Source organism: Chiloscyllium plagiosum, unplaced genomic scaffold (genome assembly GCF_037043375.1).
Source record: "Chiloscyllium plagiosum isolate Xiang-an unplaced genomic scaffold, Cpla_swu_hap1 HiC_scaffold_2, whole genome shotgun sequence".
NCBI lineage: Eukaryota > Metazoa > Chordata > Chondrichthyes > Orectolobiformes > Hemiscylliidae > Chiloscyllium > Chiloscyllium plagiosum.
Genome location: NW_028270140.1, coordinates 119,034,823 through 119,054,567, shown reverse-complemented (window position 1 = coordinate 119,054,567; position 19,745 = coordinate 119,034,823). Strand labels below are relative to the sequence as shown.

Below are 19,745 nucleotides of genomic sequence, written 5' to 3'. Positions count from 1 at the left end.
TCTTAAGTCTCCATTAGTCTCTCTTGATATTTTAAGTCTCTGATGCTGTCTTGTGCTGTTTTAATTCTCTGTCACTCTCTCACACTGTTCAAAGTCTGTGTCACTGTCTTATGCTGTCTTAAATGTTTTACATTGTACTCTCACACTGGATGAATGGAGCTTTTGGAGTAGGGAACAAGAGAGGACTGCAGGAGTAGAATTGATAAATTGACTTAATTTATTGTAGGATGAATGAGGCAGAGACGCTGAAAGATGAACTTGTGAGGGTGTTATCAGTCAGAGGTTGGTGGTTACGGAATCGAATGTGAAACTTAGCACTGAAATAGAATGTGTAATTAGAATTGACGGACTGCAGTGGTTCAAGAGATAAATCACCACTTCCTCCTCAAGGATAATTAGGGATGGGCAATAAATGCTGGCAATGCCTACATTCCATGAGTGAATAAAAGGAATTGATGCTTTATTGAGAGGGAAAGGTCCACCTGTTTTATACAATTTCTATCAAGACCAGGATGTGGTCAGATCTGACATTTCTCTAAGACTATCGACATTTTTCAATATTTTTGGGGAATATGAGGGTCACTGGCTCGACCAATATTTATTGTCCCGTGATCTGAGTGCCTTACTAGGGCTCTTTTTAGAGGCCAGTGAAGAGCCAGCCACATTGCTGTGATTCTGGAGTCACTTGAGGCTAGAGCAGAGAAACAAACTTCTTCCCCTAAAAGAACCAAATGAGACTACAACATTCAACAATGGTTTCACAGTCACCATGTGGCTAGCTATTAATTCTAGATTTTTAAATGGAAAATATATTACACCATCTGCCATTTGAACCTATTTTTCCAGAGCATTAACCTAGGGTTCTGGGTTACTAGACAAGTGACATTGCTACACCATCACTGCATTGCTTTTTCTGAAATTCTGTGCCCGAGATATTTCTGTTAAATTGAAATTATAATTACACTTATAGGCAACATTAATATATTTTTGACAAAACTCATCCGCAGAGAAAAATAATGCATGAAATAATCCTTGTTTTGTAAATTTCCAATTCTTAGTTGTTCTTTATTCAGTTAGTAATTACATCCCCTGAAACTCACATTTAGAACATCTACTTTATAAAATTCAGATTCAGAAATCCTGAGTTTGGCATGCTGATCGGCAAAATCTAACTCTTCAATAACATTTCAGAAATCCCAGAAGTGAATAATTTTTCAGAATCGACCAGTGCTTCCAAAGCAAGCTGTGTCTCTCTTGTTGAGACCACCAGTGAGACTGAATGCCTGTTGTCTGCCTGTTGCACAGTATGACCAGGCACACAATGGAGCTGCTGAAGCAATGCTGGCACAATAATGCGAAGGTTAGTTTATTGAAAGATTTCAGTGTGGGTCCTGCTGCACAGTGAAGGACCAGGAGGTCAGGCACCAGCAGCCTTTGAAGGGTCACTGCCTGCCTTGACGCTGCTGCTTTTATTTAAATTGTAACTTTGGCTTCTTGCAGAAAATAACCACTGAAGCCAAAAATTACTTGGAGGAAAATGAAAAAGGCAGTCCTCTATACTAATTACGCATCAGTTGTTTCAGATGAAAGGTACAAATTAATGGTGAGTGTGAGTGAGGAATGTGCACAATATATTGTTTATGTAAATAAATGTTTGTAAATAAATGAAAATGAGGCTCTGGCTTTCTAACCTTCATCACACCTGATAGTCTGAGGATTAACACTATTGACTGGAATTTTACTGGGCCATTGAGAGCAATGGAGGCTATTAGATAAGGCTGATCTGTGACTGGCTGAACATCGTGGGTCCAGATTTTAGAAGGTGGGGGAGGCACCTGATATTGACTTGAATTAAGATGGTTAAATTGGCAATTAATCCAAATTTTACAGCATTTTCCTAATTTTATGAAGAGCACATGACATCTATGGGGCTTCAAAATCCTGTCTGGTTACTGGAAACAGCAAGGAGTCAAGAGTTCAGTACTGTGTCTGCTATCTTGACAAGCAGAGTGCGGTGCGAGGGAGGACTGGGAGGAATACGATTGCCAGACAATGACAAAGAGATATAAAGGTGCCAAATCTAACTGTGGCTAAATTACCAACACTGAGCGGATTTGCTGAAATGTTTCAAAGAAGGCCACTGGCACTTGCTCCCAATGGACAAGTCAGGGAATGTTGTGGGGCAAGGTGAGCTGGATAGAATTTGCAGGGCTACCATACAGCCCTCTGGCAAAGGTCTTAGTCAATGCAGTCTTTGTGGTCCTGCAGTAAGGAGGAAGAGGTGGAGAAACTCAAAGGAGAGAAGTCCAGGAATTGATGGGGAAAAAGGAGTGATTGTGTGTCAGGAATGCCAGAGGCAGCAAGAGGTTAGCCTTTAGGTGGACACTCAGGAAAAAGAGCACACATGGTCATTTTATCAGTTTCCTGTATGAAGAAAGGCTTAAATCTGGGAACTTGGAGATAGTGAGGACTGCAGATGCTGGAAAATCAGAGTCAATAAAATGTGGAACTGGAAAAAGCACAGAGGTCAAACAGCATCAGAGGAGCAGGAGAGTCAATGTTTCAGGTAGGACCCCTCATCAGGGCTTATACCTGGGAAACGGCCTACCTAGCTAGTACATAGTATACATGATGTACAGCTGAATGAATTCGAGCAGTCTTGTCAGTGCAGATTGTTCAGAGACTGTCACTGATCTCTGTACTGTGCTGCACAAATAGTTCAATCCCATAGGGTTGCGTGGCCACCCAATGCCAGTGGTGTGGCTCTCAATATCTATGCTTTTTGTATCTTTTTCCATATCCACTGGGGACATGTGTGAATCTGTAGAATAGCATCAACAACTTATTCTGTAGTAGCAGTTATTTCAAATCAAAATTCACGATGTTTTAACCTTTCTAGGTTTTGAATCTTTTTAGAATTGAAAATGCATTTTATACACATTTCATATTTTCATTTCGTCATCAGTTATAAATGTAGTTATGCCTTCCTCAGATAATGAATTCAATCATTTTATGTAGTGTCACTCTCTTAAAAAATTTGATTACTGTTTGTTTGCAGTATTTCCAGCTGCGATCTTAGAGTGCTAGTTTTGTGAGCTATCAATCAATGCTCTGATAGACTAGGTCATCATATATTTCTGAGGAGAAAGTGAGGTCTGCAGATGCTGGAGATCAAAGTTGAAACTTTATTGCTGGAACAGCACAGCAGGTCAGGCAGCATCCAGGGAACAGGAGATTCGACGTTTCGGGCACAGGCCCTTCTTCAGGAATGAGCAGAGAGTGTTCAGCAGGAGAAGATAAAAGGTAGGGAGGAGGGACTTGGAGGAGGGGAGTTGGAAATGTGATAGGTGGAAAGAGGTCAAGGTGAGGGTGATAGGTCGGAGTAGGGTGGAGGCGGAGAGGTCAAGAAGAAGACTGCAGGTCAGGAAGGCGGTGCCGGGCTGGAAGGGTCCGGCTGAGACAAGGTGGGGGGAGAGGGGATGAAGAAACTGGTGAAGTCCAAGGTGGATTGTGCTGCTAATGCATTTGCTACACAGTCAACTGAATTCAAGACATACAATTTGTAACTTGTCACAATACAATAGCATGAGAAATTTCTGAACATCTCATTATTTGTTCTTCCCATTTTTGGTTTGGAGCTGTGGTCTGCGAGCTGAGAACTGAAGGTGACCTTTGGACAGTGAGCAGCAGCTTTATTTTTAAAAAATGAGTAAACAAACTGAATTTGCTTATGAGGCCAGGTCTGGAAGTTAATTGCATGGTTGATTCAAACAGATGGCAGGTGTTGAACATTACCTGGATCTCATAGGGAGACAACCAGATCATCCAAACAATTGAACAAAACATTGTTTTTAAAATTCTCAGACTGGGTATTCAGAACAAGTCACCAGAAATTACATGAATGATTTAGAATTCATATTTACACTGAATCAGTTCTGATCTCTACGTAATTAGGTGGCAGACATATGAAACACTTTGGGCGTTCTATTGCATTAATGTACAAATGTAAACAGATGCAATAGAAAAGATCCAGACATGGTCACATGATTTCTCTGAAGTACAAAGGGAATGAATTATGTGGATTAGATCTCAAACTCTACAATCAGTGTAAAGTAGATTGGGTGATCTTTAGGCATCTGTAAGGTATGAAGTGTATTAGATATGTTAAATCCAGGTTAATAATTTAAAATAAAGTAATGAAAATAAGAGCAGAGCACATCAATATGGAACTGTTGTTTTGGAAGAACTTCTTCACTCCCAATAGTAATAAATGTTTGGATTAATTTTTATTGAGGGTAGAACACAAGGCCCACACACTGCTGACTGCAGGAATGGGAGAGATAGGGTACTAGAGGAAGAATTGTTTGCATAAGTGGCCTTTTTCACCCTTTTTCATATTCTTATTATCTGTGTTATATTCTTTGATTTGTGTAATAAAATTACAAGAATGCAGATGATGGAGATCTGAAATAAAAATAGAAATAACTGGCAAAGTTAAGCATGTCTAGCAGCAACCTTGGCAGTCCCAGCTTTCAGCCCCATATCACTGTTCAATATCAACTCTGTTTATCTGAAGCCAAGAGGCTTCAAGGTGATTTAGCCAAGTTGACTGAGTGGCTAAACATAAGGTGGTTGTTGCACAGTGTGGCTGGATATGAAGTTATACTCATTGATTTGAAAAACAGAAAGGCAGAGTGTTATTTAAATGGTGATATATTTGGAGGTCTGAATGTACAAAGGGTTCTGGGTGACTCTCTACACCAGTCAATGATGCAGCGACTAATTAGAAAGAGCAGTGGTATGTCGGCCTTCATTGCAAAAGGGTTTAAGTTCAGAAGGAGAGATGTTATACTATAATTATGCAGGGCCTCAATGAGACCACTCCTTGAGTATTGTGAGCAGTTTTGATATGATGAAGAGCTGATGAAGAGTTTATGCTCAAAACGTAGATTCTCCTGCTCCTGACTAGCTGTGCTTTTCCAGCACCACACTCTGAATCCGATCCCCAGCATCTGCAGTGTTCACTTTCTCTCTGCAGTTTTGATATCCCTACCTAAGAAAGGAAATACTTGCCATGGAGAGAGTACAGTGGAGGTTCACTAGGCTGCTACCAGACAGGCCAACTCTCTGTGATGATGAGAGATTAGTTTGATTGGGCCTGTATTCGCTTCAGTTTAGAAGGTTGAGAGGGTACTTAATTCAAACATATATAACTCGAACAGGCAAAGACAGACTAGGTACTGGGATGATGTAATCCCTGCTTGGAGAGTCTAGAACTAGAGGTCACAGTCTCAGGATATAGGCTAGATCATTTACGACTGAGGAAAGCTGTCTGCACTTAAAGGGTAATGCATCTTGGAATTGTGTACTCCATAAGCTGTGGTAGGAAGTCACTAAATATATTCAAGAAAGAGAGTTTTTTTTTAGAATTTAATGGTATCGGGGGTATGGGGAATCCTAGTTTCTATGTTTCTCTGTACACCTGCTGAGTTTCTCCAGCAATTTCTGTTTATACTACATTCATTAGCTTGTTAAAGAAGCTGATAATACATGTTTTATATTCTTAGATATGAAACTGAAGGCTAGTCCCAAGGAGACGAGAAGTCTAAGCTCAGAATTCTGACGATGGGATAAATTTTTATGATTAAGTTCTCTTACTTTAAAATGCAGATCGACTTTCTCAACTGCAGATGTCATGAAGTTAATTTGCATGTGTTTGCATCTCATTAAAAGCACAACTCACTGGAATTAAAAAAAAGGTTCATCTGGCAAACTTGGCTTTTCTTATGGCTTCAGAATAACTACTTGTTGTTTTATAATGCTACAGCTTTATATGTGTTTTCCTTTGTTCTTTCAGAGGATGTGGGCATCACAAATAAGGTCAGCATTTGTTGTATTTGATACCTTTGTAACTAAATGATTTGCTTCTCCATTTCAGAGGTCAATTAAAAGTCAACCATAATGTTCTAAGTGTGGAGTCACATTCAGGCCAGACTGGGTGAGGATGGCAGATTTCCTTGCCTAAAGAAAGCAGTCAATGTGAATGACTGAGTTGTGGTTTTGAGAGAAAGCAAAACAGGGCATGGAGGCTGGCTTTTTTTGGGGCAGTGTAGCACAAAAGTGGCACAAGGGATAATTGATTGATGGAGAAAGGATGAATACTGTCTAGGAAAGCAGGAACACTGATTGGGAAAAGAGTGGATAGGTGGACATGCTAGCATGCACCTATCTTGTCCTGTCCTGGGTTGTTTGGGCTGAAGACTGGTCATGGTGTATCATAGAGAACTGAGTGTTGAGAGCACGCTTAGTGCTGTTGAACATTTATATCTGGGATAACTTCTTAAGCGGCCCTACCTGTCCATCTTCCTTCCAACCTATCTGCTCTAAGCTCATTTCCAAACTATCACTTTCACCTCCACCTTCATCCACCTATCACATTCCCAGCTACCTTCCCCATAGCCCCACTCCTCTCCCATTTATGTCTCAGCCCCCTTGACCCACAAGCCTCATTCCTGAGGAAGAGCTTATGCCCAAAATGTCGATTCTCCTGCTCCTCGGATGCTGCCTCTCTGGCTGCTTTTCCAACACCACACTCTCGACTCTGATCTCTAGTCCTCACTTTCTCTTCATAACTGAATAGTGTACTGTATTTTAAAGGATCCTGCCACAGTCAGAAGAGGAAGTTGGATATGGTAGAGTGAGAGCTCAAGGTTCTTGGGTAAATAATTTAAGATCTCAGAGTGAGGACCTGAAAAGTGAAGATGCACGTGCTGCACAATAAGCTGAGAACCATGTGATGGTGTGAGAAAACTCCACCCTTGATCAGAAGTGACTCCCACTCTAGACTCAAGACTTAACTTCTGTAAAGGAAACTACCGCCCATCATAGTTCATTGTCTGGCAATTAAAAAAAAAACATTTTCTGTGATTGTTATAAAGAAAATCAAATTTACTGATGGCTGATATATGGATACAGTTGGTCATCATTAAAAGCAACATCAATCAAAATCTTTAATTTCATTTCACCTCACTGTAAGCTTATTATTGCAATGTGATGAAAGTCTCAAAAGTTTATTTGAAATGGTTTTCATTTTTTGCCTAATTAGATCTGAGGCAGCTTGGACGAAGGGTTTAAAGCCAGTAGTGAGAAATGATAACTTCATTAATTCTGCACATATCCCTGAGAATTCCTAAAAAAAAGCATCATTAATAAACTTACATTTGACAGTCCTGTCTTCAGATTTAATCAAGTATTGAACGTGCATACAGATGAAAAAGCTGAAAATAGTTCCAATTATACCTGAGATTGAAGACTTGGTAGCATATGGCATCAGTAATTAGGATTGTGTCCTATCATTACCAAGATGTGAGGAAGAGGATGAGAGTTAATTCTCATCAGGGCTAAATACTATCATCTCAACATAAATGCAAATCAGTATGTCAGAGTTGTCCTGACTTCACAATCATTTCAAAGATTCTTGACATTTGCTGTGTTTTGTTTTCTCTAAGTATAGACCTCATGTGAGAGTTGCCATAAAGAAGCAGGATCTCAGCACATTATTATACAGGTGTATAGGCCACCGAGCAGACCTCTTGTGTGAGCAAAAGGTCTCTTTCTTCACTGGGTTCAGGGGCTGTAATTGTATATCAGTTAATAGCTTTTAATATGCTTTGGTTTATACCTTCTTAAGCAGCACACTCGGTTTAGCACAAAGCTCTTTTTATTCCTGTTGATTCAACTTTTGGTGTGGAACACCTGCAGTGAGAAACAGAGCGGTTTCAATGCATGGAATGTGATACTGAGCCACTTAAAAGTGAAAACACATTGAATTACTTTTATGTTACGAATGCTTGGAGTATCTTGCATCAAGTAAGGCATAATTATCACTTTTCCTGAAAGGAGAATTTCATCCTTTTTATAGTTGAGTGTTGTTTCATATGTAGTATAGAATTCAATAAATGAGGTGGCAATGTTTAAATTCATTTTTTACTGTTTCCAGATTCCATGATATGTTTTTAAATTAGATTAAATTAGAAGGGTTTGAGTGCCTAAAATGATTTGGTTATAACAATTTGGTTTAAATCTGTTTTTAAAAACTTTTAGACCATTAACTGCAAATTCTAAAAGTTTGGAGGTTGAACTAATGTGAGGGTTTTCCAGATTTTCTGGTCAAAATTAAGTTATGTTCCGACCAGATTCCCAGTGAGGTTTGCTAAGTTATTATGGTCCCAGACAGGCTATACCAAGTACCAAGACCCCAGGTGGGGGATCTGTCTTTATTCACCTGCCTCCTCGACTGGTCACAACAAGATTAATTCACAAAGGATTCCCTCCCTTCTGGATGCCTTTCTCCCAGACCAAATGATTTTAGAGTTTAAAAGAATTCAATTTAACTAAGCTATTTTTAAAGATAATAAAAGAGAGAATTCATTAGTTATTATAAGTTAGAAGAAATAGAGCAAAGGACTGTGGATATTGGAGATCCAAAACAAACAAAAGGAGAAATTTCTGGAGAAACTCAGCAAGTCTCAGCAGGGTGGCAAGGTGGCACAGTGGTTAGCACTGCTGCCTCACCGCGCCAGAGACCTGGGTTCAATTCCTGCCTCAGGCAACTGACTGTGAGGAGTTTGCACATTCTCCCCGTGTCTGCGTGGGTTTCCTCCGGGTGCTCCGGTTTCCTCCCACAGTCCAAAAATGTGCAGGTTAGGTAAATTGGCTTTGCTAAATTGCCCGTAGTGTTAGATGAAGGTGTAAATGTAGGGGAATGGGTCTGGGTCGGTTGCTCTTCGGACCCTCTTCGGAGGGTCGGTGTGGACTTGTTGGGCCGAAGGGCCTGTTTCCACATTGTAAGTAATCTAATCTAGTCTGACAGCATGTGTAAGGAGAAATCAGAATTAACACTTTGAGACCATTGACCGTTCTTCAGAACTTGCATATAAGGGGGTGTTGCATTATGGTTCTGGTTCAGGTTGAAACGGAATCAGTTCTTTGCCACCACGCAGCCATTGGGCTCTCGCAGTATCTTTGTGCTGTGGTCCACAGGCAGCTCTTTTGAAGGTCGCCCAAGATTACTTGAGCTTCAGCGAGATGTCTAATGTGGTCAGAAAGAACCAACGACATGATCGAGATTTGCTTGTGACCATATTTGTACACCACGCTGTTGCACCCTGGATGCATTTCACCTACGTGATGATATGATGGTAAGTGATGTGAACTTGGACTGCAAGTGCAGCGTTGATGCAATTACCTCTTTGAAGGGCATCCTGTCTCTCAGAAATGCAGTCTATAATTTTGGAGAATAAACAGACACAGACTGCCCATTCCACAGCTAAAGGAGCTTCAAGTCAGAACAAATTATTACCCTTTTCTTTCCTTTCAAGTAAGTGAAAAAGTTTCAGTGAAGAAGCTGCTGGCTGCTGATAAATGATTCAGAACTGTTATTGCCCTTTAAATCCTGCTGAGCCTCAAAACTTGATCTCCCCCATCACCGACTTCAATCCATGTCACTTGCAAGCTGCTCACAAAATTCTGAGGGGCTTCTAAAATTGAGACTAATAGTTTCCTCAATGACCTTAATTAGCTTTTATTTACTCATTTACAGTTTTGCAAATGGTGTCCCTAATCAGTCAGCAAGCTATCCTGTTGACGTAATGACCCAGCGATTGGGTCGCGTGCCAACTCCAGTGATTTTATGCACCCTATCCAGTCTTACCTCATCCAATTTGCCGATGTTAAATTCCAGGGCTAAGAGCAGAAAGTCAAAGTTGTCGCATCAGTGCAAAACTACTGGAGTGCTGCAGCGTTAGAAGAACCATGTTTCGGGCGAGCCATTAAACTAAGGCCCTGTCTATCCTCACAAGGGGATGTAACAGATCTCATAGTACTATCCTAAAAAGAGTAGTGGCATTATCCCGCGTTCTGACCAAAATTTATCCCTCATTTAACATTGTGTATGAAACATAGAACATAGAACAGTACAGTTCAGTACAGGCCCTTTGACCCTCTACATTGTGCTGACCTTTAATCCTACTCAGCAATCAAATTAACCGAAATAGTTCTTCATTTTACTATCATCCATGTGCCTATCCAAGAGTAGCTTAAATGTCCCCTAATATATCTGACTCTACTACCACTGTTGGCAGTGCATTCCATGCACCCACCACTCACTGTGTGAAGAACCTATCTCTGACATCTCCCCTAAACCTTCCTCCAATCACCTTAAAATTAAGCCCCCTCATGATAGCCATTTCTGTCCCAGGAAAAAGTCTCTGACTATCCACTCTATGCCTCTCATCATCTTGTACACCTCTAACAAGTCACCTCTCATCCTTCTTCATGCCAATGAGAAAAGCCATAGCTCCCTCAATCTTTCTTCATAAGACATACCCTCCAATCCAGGCAGCATCCTGGTAAATCTCCTCTGCACTCTCTTTAAAGCTTCCACTTCCTTCCTATAATGCGGTGACCAGAACTGAACACAATACTCCAAGTGTGGTCTACCATGGCTTTATAGAGCTGCAGCATAATCTTGTGGCTCTTAAACTCAATTCTCCTGCTAATGAAAGTCAACACACCACATACCTCTTAACAACACTATCAGCTTGGTTGACAACTTTGAGGAATCTATGGACATGGACCCCAAAATCTCTCTGTTCCTCCACACTGCCAAGAATCCTGCCTTTACCCTGTAATCCGCGATCAAATCCAAACTTCACTTCACAATGAAGGTCACATTGTAAATCTGATTTTCTGGTCATTATTATAATGTTTTTTGTGAGAATTTGCTGTGCGCAAATTGATTGCTGTGTTTTCTACATTACAAGAGTGACAATTCTGAGAAGGTATTTTGGGACGTACAGTGGTTGTTAGAACCACTATACAATGGATTTCTTTTTCTTTTGTGTCTATGCATTAGATAAACTCAATAATCCATCAGGAAAGGAAATGTGTTGCTGGAAAAGCGCAGCAGGTCAGGCAGCATCCAGGGAACAGGGCTTATGCCCGAAACGTCAATTCTCCTGTTCCCTGGATGCTGCCTGACCTGCTGCGCTTTTCCAGCAACACATTTCCAGCTCTGATCTCCAGCATCTGCAGACCTCACTTTCTCCTCAATCCATCAGGAAAGTCAATTAAGATCAACTTTATCCAGATAACTCAATCAAACTTGTAAACATCTTCTCAATTGTCTTCCACTTCAAAATCCCAGTAAGAATTCCACAGAAGTACTTGTCACTTCTGAGTTTATAAATCATTGTCCAATTCGACTTAAACGTTTTGCCTATTATGATGTCCTTCTAAATACTACTGAATGTAAGCAGAAGTGAAGTACCAAAAAGAACTATTTGTTTAGAAATACAGATTCTGAAGATGTTGAATGCGGTACTGGCATTTAATTCTGGGATTTGGGTATCAGTCAAACCCTTATTGATCAGGCCATATCTAATACAAATTGAAACAGTCACATAAAAGCAAAATAAGATGGATGCTGGAAAACTGAATTGGAAACAGAAACTGCTGGAAAAACCCAACAGTCTCAACCCAGTTCTGATAAAATTATGCCTGAAATTGAAAGTTAATCATAATTTTGAAAATGATGTGATTTACCCAAATACATATCATTAAATCTATTATATACAATGTTGGAAGTGAATATATTTACACAAAGTTGTACTCTGCCGAGGTTAAGACATCTATGTTTAGCTGACTGGGCAGTGCTGGATGCTGTCACTGTCAACACATGCTGAGAACAAAGAGGGAAAACACATCTTTCCACTGGCTTATCATCTCTCACTAAAGCCTCAGTAATTTGTTTTATAAATACAGATGTGTTTGTTGTGAAACAGGTATAAAGAGCATCTTGAAAAGGTATTTTTTGAAGCAGCTGGATTTTTTTAAAGTCGACTTACTTTTTAATGCTTCAAAGGAATTAACTTGCAACATCAATAAATGCTTAATTTAATAATTTAAATCACTTTTTATGATGTTGTATTTTTCCTAATTCTTTTGGAGAGGCATTATTTGAGGGCTGATTCACCCATGCTCAGGAAAAGAGTTCTGGTTTTAATGCCCATCTACAAATCCATGCTGATGGAGTGAGAAGTTCACCTCACCCAAAACACAGTCCGAAATATACTCTCCATCGTTTATCTACATGTGTAGGGAGCAAGCAGTATGGACACTGCCAGGGTCACTCAAATCCTAATATCATTCCAGCTTTAGTAGACTAGAGAAATACTGTAGCTAGGTCTTTGCAGGCTGGTGATGTGGCTGTCACTTGCAACCCCATTTCCAAACCACATTAGTATTCTGAACCTATTATAAAATTTCTTATCAATTCTTTGAAGTAGCAGCCCATGCTCATGGCATGGGATTGATGCTGAAGTATAGTGTCTCGTCGACACAGTATCTTGCTGTAATGCAGGTATTCAATGTGAGACACAGGCCTGAATACTTGTGGTGAAGGAAAGGATTTCTGGCTAAGCTAAAATTGTGTTCTGATTCCAGACGTCCCATCCACATTTATATATATTTTGATATCAGTTATATTTGAATTTTTGAATTTTGAACCAATTGCTTATGGGTTTTTTTTGCTTGTCTGAAGAGGTTTAATAATTAATTGTAGTTATTTCTGTAGCCATGGTGATTCATTCTAACACACAGTGTGAAAGAAAAATTTCCTGAAGGGTAATGGTTATTTGTTTATATCGGGAGATTTAAGAGCGAACAAAGCAAACAGTGTAGTGTACTATGCTTTCAGATAGAATATTCTGGAAGGTTGTTTTGGGCTTAGGGGAAACATCCAGAACCTGGAAAACAGGTTTTTAATTTCAGTTTGGAGCCATTTGAGCTGAAACTGGACAAGTAAAGTAATTGCTCCTGAGAAAAGATGAAGATGGTTTAGAATTGCCAGAACAGTTTGCCTCAGCATAAGGAGTTTGATTAAAGGTTCTAGACCAGACGTTTTGGCTAATACCCTGAAGAGGTTATATAAAGCTGAAAAAGTCATCGCTCACTGATATAATAAATCAAAAAAGAGACTGTCAGATTGGAAATTGAAGCCACAATTAAGTCAAGCCCAATGTGAGATAGAGTTTTTGATGTTTGAGTATTGTAAAAACGTACTGTTGGGATCCATTGGGGTTGTATTTTACTGTGTATTGAAACCTTTAGATTTGGATAAATTGCAAATAGTCTGTTTTATTTTCATTTATTTTGTGTAATAAACTTCTGTTTCATTGCTGAGACCAAATCTAAAACATGGTGTACTTCTGTTTCTGTGAGAAACCATGAAGCATCAGGTCTCAGGTGGATGATCCATCTTGGCTTCATCCAGAGACCCCCAGCATCCAATCTTCAGCTAATTCTCACTCCTTATGATATCAAGAAACGGTTAAAGACATTGGATATTGCAAATGCTATGGGCCCTGACAACCTTCCTGCATTAGTACTGAAGACCTACTCCTTCCCAAACTGTTTCAGTAGAGCTACAACATTGGCATCAACCCAGCAGCGTGAAAAATTGCCCAGGTATGTCCTGTTCACAAAAGAAAGGACAAATCCAAGCCAGTCGCACTAGTCTATTCTCAGTCATCAGTAAAATGATGGAAGGCTGTTATCAGCATCTTATCAATAACCTATTCAGTGACACTAGTTTGGGTTCTACCAGGGTCAGTCAGCTCCTAATATCATTGCAGTCCTAATTCAAACATTGACAGAAAAGCTGAACACCAGAGACTAGGTGAGAATGCCTGTCCTTGAAGTCAAGGCCACACTTGACTGAGTGTGGCATCAAGGACTCCTAGGAAAGCCAGAGCCAATTGAATTAGAGGAAATGCTGTGGTTGGAACTGCTAGTTGGAGTCACACCTGGCACAATGGAAGGTGGCTGTGGTTGTTGGAGGTCAGTCAACTCAGCTCTAGGACATCAAGGTAGCTGTTATTCAGGCTAGCGTCATCTTTGGCTGCTTCATCAGTAACCTTCCCTCCATTGTAACATACGAAATAGGGATGTTTGTTGATGACTGCACAATGTTCAGCACCATTCACCCCTCCTTAAACACTAAAGTAGTCCATGTTCAAACACAGCAAGACCTGGACAACATCCAGGTTTGGGCTAACAAGTGACAAATTATATTTGCATGACAGGAGTGCCAGGTAATGACCATTTCCAGCAAGAGACTGTTGAACTATTGTCCCTTGACATTCAATAACATTATCATCACTAAATCTTCCACTATCAGCACCCTTGGGATTACCATTGACCAGAAACTGAACAAGACTTGTCATAGAAATATTGTAGCTGCAAAAATAAACCAGAGGCTAGGAATATTACAGGAGTGACTCACAAATGGAACCGCAGATTTATTTTTGATCTGAGCATGGCTTCTGATATCTACCATGTAAATTCCGAATGAGTTGGCTTGGAAAGGCAAAAAGGTGTTGGGTGAGGGCATGTTGATGTGACTTGGCATAGGTGCAATGTAAAGGATTATGAACTTGGGTAGAGGATCATATGTTGGGATACATAGTGTAAAGTGCCCTGGGGAATGGATGGAGGGGTCTGTGTTGGAATGTAAAAGCTGCGGAATTATATAGAAAGTGAGGGGGGAAGCTGTAGCAAAAAAAAATGTTTGTTTGAGGGCACTTGCTGTTTTATTCTTTCTTACAGGCTTTGGAATACAGAGGTCAGCACCCAACCCCCACCCCACAGCCTGCGGGAATGGAAGGCTCAACTGGTATATCCTGCCCTACATCCCACTGGAACACTCAGGGTAGGTTCTCCTGTGTCGTGTCTTAGGCTTTTCCCCAGCACAGAGTCATAGAGTCATGGGGTCATAGAGATGTACAGTACGGAGCCTTTGGTCCATGCCAACCAGATATCCTAACCTAATCTGGTCCCATTTGCCAGCACTTGGCCCATATCCCTTTAAACCCTTCCTGTTCATATACTCATCCAGATGCCTTTTAAATGTTGTAATTGTACCAGGCTCCATCACTTCCTCTGGCAGCTCATTCCATACATGCATCACCCTCTGCGTGGAAAAGTATAGAGGGGCTGAGTTGGAATGGAAAGTTTGGGGAATTATGTAGAAGGTAGGGGATCTAGCAAAAAAAAATTATGCCCCTCATAATTTTATAAACCTCTATAAGTTCAGCCCTCAGCCTTTGACGTTCCAGGGAAAACAGCCCCAGCCGATTCAGTCTCTCCAACCCTCCAAACCTTTTCTGAATCCTTACAAATTTCACAACATCCTTCCTATAGGAGGGAGACCAGAATTGCACTTAATATTCCAAAAGCTTCTGGCTTGAGAGCTAAATTCCAGTTCATAATGTTTGGTGCAGTGTTACAGGTATTCATATTGAGATAGGGTGATTGATTCTGTGATACAGGTATTCATGCTAAGGGACAGTGCTGTGCCATGGGTTTTCATGCTGAGATGCAGTGATTGATGCTATGATATATATATTCATACTGAGGGAGATAGTGAGGACTGCAGATGCTGGAGGGTCAGAGTCGATAAAATGTGGCACTGGAAAAAGCACAGCAGGTCAGGTAGCATCCAAGAAGCAGGAGAGTTGATGTTTCTGTCAGGACCCTTCATCAGGATGAGGTCCAGTGAGGTCTCAGCATTCATGCTGAGCTCAAGTGATAAATGCAGCGATATAGATATTCATGATGAGAAACAGTGATTGATGCTGTCAAGCAGTTTTCATGTTGAGATAGGGTGATTTATACTGTGATACAGGTATTCATGCTAAAAATTAGTAATGATGCTGCGATACATGTATTTACACTGAGAAACAGTAATTGATGCTGTGATACAGGTATTCATGCTGAGAAACAGTAATTGATGCTGTGATACAGGTTATTTACACTGAGAAACAGTAATTGATGCTGTGATACAGGTATTTACACTGAGAAACAGTCATTGCTGCTGTGATACAGGTATTCATGCTGAGAAACAGTAATTGATGCTGTGATACAGGTTATTTACACTGAGAAACAGTAATTGATGCTGTGATACAGGTATTTACACTGAGAAACAGTAATTGGTGCTGTGATACAGGTATTCATGCTGAGAAACAGGGACTGCTGCTGTGATACAGACAGTGTTCCCAATTTGGAACTATTGGGATAAAGACAGAACTTAGATATGCAGGCAATTGTCCTGCACAAACTAGCAAGGTCTCTCTGGTGAAAACAGCAAATGCTGGAGATCACAGTGGGTTAGGCATGGAGACATGGTAAGCTAACGTTTCTAGTGCACATGACTCTTCATTTGAGCTGAAGTGAAATGTGGAGGGGGCAGCATTTATGCAATAGTCAGGGGGGAGCTGTTGGCATGCTGGGTAGAAAGGGTGTTGACAGTTCAGATTAAGTGATCAGAATGTGAAAATGGCAGAACAATGGCCTGTCTAACTGCCAGACTTGAAGAAGGGTGCAGCAGAAGGGCAGATTTGGCTGCCTGTTAATTGCTCATTAAGCAATGTTTACTCAAAAAAAAAGTAGTTGAAACAAACATTGCCTTAGAGGGCTGTCAGGAAACCACTGGATCAGCTTTGCTCACTGTCCACATGATGTCCACTAAAATATCTGGAGAGCCAGTCCCTCATGACAGGTGAGGTATCACGTGTTGCTGTTGCTGTAATGGTCGCGTGGACCTTCTTCATTCGGAAGAAGTACAGTATGACGTTTTCAGCTTGTTGGGAATATAAGAGGGATTCTCATTGTTCAACACTTTAGGAAGGAAGATGTGTTGGATATTTTGAACAACTTGAGGATAGACAAGTCCCCCGGGCCTGACGGGATATATCCTAGGATTATGTGGGAAGCAAGAGAGGAAATTGCAGTACCGTTGGCAATGATCTTCTCGTCTTCACTGGCAACGGGGGTGGTACCAGGGGACTGGAGAGTAGCGAATGTTGTGCCCCTGTTCAAAAAAGGGAATAGGGATAACCCCGGGAATTACAGGCCTGTTAGTCTTACTTCTGTGGTAGGCAAAGTAATGGAAAGGGTACTGAGTGATAGGATTTATGAGTATCTGGAAAGACACTGCTTGATTAGGGACAGCCAGCACGGATTTGTGAAGGGTAGGTCTTGCCTTACAAGTCTTATTGAATTCTTCGAGGAGGTGACCAAGCATGTGGATGAGGGAAGAGCAGTGGATGTAGTGTACATGGATTTTAGTAAGGCATTTGATAAGGTTCCCCATGGTAGGCTTATGCGGAAAGTCAGGAGGCATGGGATAGAGGGAAATTTGGCCAATTGGATAGAAAACTGGCTAACCGGTCGAAGGCAGAGAGTGGTGGTAGATGGTAAATATTCAGCCTGGAGCCCAGTTACAAGTGGAGTTCTGCAGGGATCAGTTCTGGGTCCTCTGCTGTTTGTAATTTTTATTAATGACTTAGATGAGGGAGTCGAAGGGTGGGTCAGTAAATTTGCAGATGATACGAAGATAGGTGGAGTTGTGGACAGTGAGGAGGGCTGTTGTCGGCTGCAGAGGGACTTAGATATGATGCAGAGCTGGGCTGAGGAGTGGCAGATGGAGTTCAACCCTGCCAAGTGTGAGGTTGTCCATTTTGGAAGAACAAATAAGAATGCGGAATACAGGGTTAATGGTAGGGTTCTTAGTCAGGTGGAGGAACAGAGGGATCTTGGGGTCTATGTACATAGATCTTTGAAGGTTGCCACTCAGGTGGATAGAGTTTGTAAGAAGGCCTATGGAGTATTATCGTTCATTAGCAGAGGGATTGAATTCAAGAGTCGTGAAGTGATGTTGCAGCTGTACAGGACTTTGGTTAGGCCACAGTTGGAGTACTGTGTGCAGTTCTGGTCGCCTCACTTTAGGAAAGATGTGGAAGCTTTGGAGAGGGTGCAGAGAAGATTTACCAGGATGTTGCCTGGAATGGAGAGGAGGTCGTACGAGGATAGGTTGAGAGTTCTCGGCCTTTTCTCGTTGGAACGGCGAAGGATGAGGGGTGACTTGATAGAGGTTTATAAGATGATCAGAGGAATAGATAGAGTAGACAGTCAGAAACTTTTTCCCCGGGTAGAACAGAGTGTTACAAGGGGACATAAATTTAAGGTGAAGGGTGGAAGGTATAGGGGAGATGTCAGGGGTGGGTTCTTTACCCAGAGAGTGGTGGGGGCATGGAATGCGCTGCCCGTGGGAGTGGTAGAGTCGGAATCATTGGCGACCTTTAAGCGGCATTTGGATAGGTACATGGATGGGTACTTAATCTAGGTTAGAAGTTCGGCACAACATCGTGGGCCGAAGGGCCTGTTCTGTGCTGTATTGTTCTATGTTCTAACACTCTTGTAAGCAGTGAGCAAATAATTCTGAAAGCAAAACATTGAATTGATGAGGAAACTACAAATTTATGTGAGTGAATAGACATCTATTCACTTAGCAGTGATAAATATGGCTTCTCATGCACAGAATTTTGTGAAAATGTCTTAGTGCGAGATGACTGACACTTGATTTTCCCCTAGATTAAAATTTATAGTAAAACAGTTTGGTTCATCCCAAAATTGTGAATGGCACGTCTCTTCTTTTGCGTAGGCACTTGTTAGTTATTTCTAACTTGGCACTTCTGAAATGGCTGCACAAGGAACTCCAAGGGAGATCAACCTGTTATGATTTATGTTCAGTTCATCCAATGTTTATTCTCATTAATGTAAAGGAAAATAGTGTTTAGGAGGCTTTTAATGATTGAAAAAGTCACCAGTTTTAGTCCAACAGAACACACAGGCACCCTCAGGCTAATGCCAGTCTACTGAGGATGCAGCTGCAAATTTTAGCAAACAGGCAGGAACTTGCTTGTCGGCTTCTCAAAAACAATTTTTCCAAGTTGTTACAACTGTTTCTATTTTCAAGAATATAAAACAGCAACATTGCATTCCTCTCAACTGGTAGAATCAAAGGAACTAACTGCTCTTAAAGTACTAATTTAGCCAAAGAAAAGAATTGAGTTATTATTCGCTTTTAACTTTTTGTTCCAATCATCCCATTATTTAGATAATCAACAATTCAAATTACACTTTTTCTATAAACTAAAGTAAAACTTAACACATGATGGCAGAGTGAACTCCAATGCACAAAGCCTCACAGGTTGGCCACAGATTCATAAATTGTGAGCTACAGACCTTCATTAATTATTAAGTGATAGCTGAGAAAGAGTCATAGAGTCATAAAGCATGGAAACAGACCTTTCATTCCAACTTGTCCATGTCGACCATTTTTCCCATAATACGTGAATCCCAAATGCCTGTGTTGGGCCCATATTCCTTTAAATCTTTCCTATCCATGTACCTGTCCAAATGTCTTTTAAATATGGTGATTGTATTTGCCTCTATCACTTCCTCTGACAGCGTGTTCTGTGTGAAAAAGTTGCCCCTCAGGTCCCTTTTAAATCTTGCCCCTCACACCTAAAATCTAAGGACTCCAGTTTTGGACACCCTACCCTAGGGAAAAGATCTTTGCTGTTCATTTTATCTAGGCCCTCATGATTTTATATACCTCTATAAAGGTTACCTCTCTACCTCCTACACTTCAGTAAATAAAAGCCCCAGCCTAACCAGCCTCTTCTTATAACTCAAACCCTCCAGTCCTAGTAACATCCTGTTAAGTCTTTCCTGCATTGTCTCCAATTTAATAATATTCTTCCTATAGCAGGACAAGGTGTCAGGCTCAAGGATGTCTCAGAAAGGGTGCAGAATGTTCTCACGAGGGAGAGGGGCCAACA

The 19,745-nt window shown here is 40.9% G+C and overlaps 1 long non-coding RNA gene across 1 annotated transcript in view; it reads left to right on the top strand.

The window, feature by feature from the left end:
• The window catches only part of LOC148151974 (uncharacterized), a 138,582-nt gene that overhangs the window by 20,902 nt on the left and 97,935 nt on the right, over window positions 1-19,745 (top strand). The window contains exon 2 of the long non-coding RNA XR_015761281.1: window positions 14,668-14,770. This is a non-coding gene — a long non-coding RNA (uncharacterized LOC148151974). The remainder of the gene's footprint in view (window positions 1-14,667; window positions 14,771-19,745) is intronic.